Raw genomic sequence first — 3810 nt, 5'->3', positions numbered from 1 at the left:
GTCCTTTGACATGACAAGTTTTTGTGGTTTTCTGTTTCTAAAACCTTTGGAATCTGGGCAGGGAGGGTGGATTTTAATTCAGCTCTTCCAGTGAGAAAGCAGTTTAGCAACAGGGTAGGAAAGATTTGTCTTTGACTTTTGTGACTCAGTGGAGGGGAAACTGTAACTATTTTCAAAAAAAGAAAAGGAGTACTTGTGGCACCTTAGAGACTAACCAATTTATTTGAGCATGAGCTTTCGTGAGCTACAGCTCACTTCATCAGATGTATTTTGCCTTCAGGTGAAGGACTAACTCCCTGAACCTACAAACGCCCAACCACTTGCTTAATGTTATTCATATAAGTAGTCCCACTGAACGCATCAGAACTTCTTGTGACTAAAGCTATGTGTATGCTTTAATGTTTGTGGGATTGAGGCCTATGGGAACAACTCTTAAAAACTCATTTCTGTCATGTTGCCTATGAGAGTAAATGCAAATCTTATTTAGCAGAACCGTCAAGACATGCGCATCCAGTTCAAAGCGCCTTGAAATCAATGGAAGTCCTTCTGTTGGATTTGAAAACACTAATAACCAATAATACTGTGGCTTTCCATCTCATGGCCACAAAGTGGTCACTCCACAGCTGTCTGGGCTGGAATCCCCATTTAAATGGGGTCCCAGGATAGGCCATGTGTAAGTCCATGCCCTTCCCACAGATGGAAGATCAGGAGACTGGATGGGAGAATCTCATGGTTCTCCCTCCCTGCCCCCCTTAATGCCCTTTTACTTGTTTTCCCAGGATGGGTATAGATCTTACCCATACCCATCATGGATCAAATGGATATGTTTGCTTTTAAAGGTGTTTCAGGTGAGTTTTATAATTACAAATTTGCCCAGCAGATGATATGTGTGACCTTGAAATGAACTCTTTACAGCCTGCCATCCCCAGCCTCTCATACCAAGGGGACACCAGGAACAGACATTAAAGAAAGAGAACACAAGGCAGCATTCTTGGGGACCAACTCTGCCTCAGTGACCTCCCTACAACTTCAGTGAAATGGCTGAGGGTGGATTTGGGACTCCCATGTTCAAGCCTGTGAGGTCAGAGGGTCCCAGAGCTGAAGCTGCAACCTGAGCGCAGAAGTCTACACTGCTGTGAAACAGCCCTGTAACCCAAGCCCTGCAAGCCCTAAAGCGGCTGGCATTGGCCAGCCTCAGGTGTCTAATTGCAATGTAGATATACTCTCAAGTGACTGTCAAGGAGCTGGGGTCACACATGGCTCCCCACTTAAAAGCCAGGGGCAAAAGGCATTCCTTACCTCTCTCACAACAGGGCAGTGGGAGAGCCTGTAGTGAGCCAGAGGCAGCTTTGTAGTGGGGGAACCTGTCTCAACAATGGGAAGGCGTGAGGTGGTTGTTGGAGTGAATCTAGAGGGGACACTGTAGCATGGCTGTCTGTTACCCTTTAGCTCTGCTTCTTCCCACACCCACTTTTGTATCACTGTCTCCTTACCCCTCGGTACTTCCTGGGGGCTGGAAACCAGCAAGCGGAGCAAAGAGGTTGCTTGCTCAGCAGGTGCACAGGAAGATTTATTGCAGCACAAGTCCTCCTGCTTCCCAGAGCCCAGAGGAGTGTGTTGCCTTCAGCCTGGACTCTTCAAATACATCAGTGATCCACATGTGAGTGTCACGGGAGATGGCACTTGACATGCCTATAAACAGCTTCTTCTGTGCTGCTCGGGCACAGAGAGAGAGAGAGTCCAGGTGCTGTCTGACTCCTCAGTTGCTCTGAGGAAGCTTTGGGATCTGGGACAGAGCTCTTTGGATCCTCAGGCTGTGCAGGTTTGGAGGCATCTCTCCTGCCCAGTCCACAGTACCCTGATGTGCTCCCCGACAAGGGCAGTGCCAACAGGCAACTCTCAGGCTCCTATATGACCCGATGTACTGAATGCCTCCCTGGAGGCTAGTCCACAGAGAGGACTGCTACCACCCAAGGCATTTGTTCGGTTCAGCTCAAGCTTTAGAATTAGGTGCTTAGAGATTGAACCTAACAGGTCATTTTAGAAGCATGAAGTATTACATTTAGAAATTCCCCACCCCCTGCCTTAAATTATACCGGAACACTGTAAAGGTTGGAGCGATTGTCAAGAGACACATTTTTAACACTTTATTGGGCAGGGAAAGGCCTTCGATATTTAGTTCCTATTTAATTCTAATGAACTAGCTGCACAACTATGTTTTCTCAGTGCTGTGGTCAGCCATCTTAGCGAGCTTCCCATCGTCTCTCTCCTGGCTGCGGATGCTTGAGTGCAGAGCTCCGCCGAGGTCCTAGCCTCGCTCTTTCATGTACATTCGCCACTTGTCTGGATGGAGCTGCATGTACCACTAAGTAGCCTCATGAAAACATCTTAGTTCTCTGTCTAGGGGCACCAGCGACCGAGTCCCCAAGCCGAAGTGCCCTTCGCAATCAAGGGAAACTGAGCCTGGATTGTCCGGAGTGCAGGGTTTGGCCCATGGCTATGGCAGGCACTGCACCTGCTGCACAGCCACATGGTGACTCCTGGGACTCCTCTAGCCCAGCTCCACACGGCTCTTTTGCATTCTGCTACGTGGCTGCTGATCTGGGAGAACAGAAACCCTTTGTTAGAGATGAAAAATCTTCTCACTGGCTGCCGGAGGCCTTCCTTGTGAAGCCCAAGTGTGCAGCCCCCAGGATTCCCACAGGGGAGATCTCTGCTCATGCACTTCTCACCCATGGAAACACTGACAGTGGGAAAGTAGAGGGAGTCTCTACAGATGGTCCTGTCTATAGCTCCCTTAACGGGAGGAGGTTTGGCCTTGTGATGCAAGGCACAGGTCTGAGAGTTGGGGCTCCTGGGTTCTGTGGCTCTGGAAAGGAGCACGGTCTAGTGAGTGGAGCTGGATTGGTAATTCGTACTGGGACTGGCTTCTGCTTCTGTTATTGATGTTGTGTGTGACCTTGCAGCCAGTCACTTAGCATCTAATAGTGATGAACTTCGGAGAGCCTGGGAGGGGTCATGAGTTAGTGTCACCTCACTCTAGCACCTTCCACCCAAGCCTCTCAAAGGTATCAGGTTTTGACTGCCGCTCTCTCCAAAGCTAACTACTTGTGCATCTCCACTGCCAGTGGAATTGCACACACAGGGTACAGTCCAGCCCACAGAGTTCTGCCTGGGTAAGGTTTCAGAGTAACAGCCGTGTTAGTCTGTATTCGCAAAAAGAAAATGAGTACTTGGTGGCACCTTAGAGACTAACCAATTTATTTGAGCATAAACTTTTGTGAGCTACAGTTCACTTCATCGGATGCGTACTGTGGAAAGTGTACAAGATCTTTTTATATACACACAAAGCATGAAAAAATACCTCCTCCCACCCCACTCTCCTGCTGCTAATAGCTTATCTAAAGTGATCACTCTCCTTACAATGTGTATGATAATCAAGTTGGGCCATTTCCAGCACAAATCCAAGGTTTAACAAGAACGTCTGGGGGGGGGGGGGCGGGAGGGGGTAGGAAAAAACAAGGGGAAATAGGCTTGAATAGAGACTGGGAGTGGCTAAGTCATTATGCAAGGTAACCTAAGTTAATTGTATCCAATTTCCAAATGAATTCCAATTCAACAGTTTCTCGCTGGAGTCTGGATTTGAAGGTTTTTTGTTGTAATATCACAACTTTCATGTCTGTAATCGCGTGACCAGAGAGATTGAAGTGTTCTCCGACTGGTTTATGAATGTTATAATTCTTGACATCTGATTTGTGTCCATTTATTCTTTTATGTAGAGACTGTCCAGTTTGACCAATGTACATGGCA

This window comes from Caretta caretta, chromosome 2 (genome assembly GCF_965140235.1).
Source record: "Caretta caretta isolate rCarCar2 chromosome 2, rCarCar1.hap1, whole genome shotgun sequence".
Taxonomy (NCBI): domain Eukaryota; kingdom Metazoa; phylum Chordata; order Testudines; family Cheloniidae; genus Caretta; species Caretta caretta.
The sequence above is the reverse complement of the archived record's forward strand: the minus strand, read 5'-3'. Positions refer to the sequence as shown.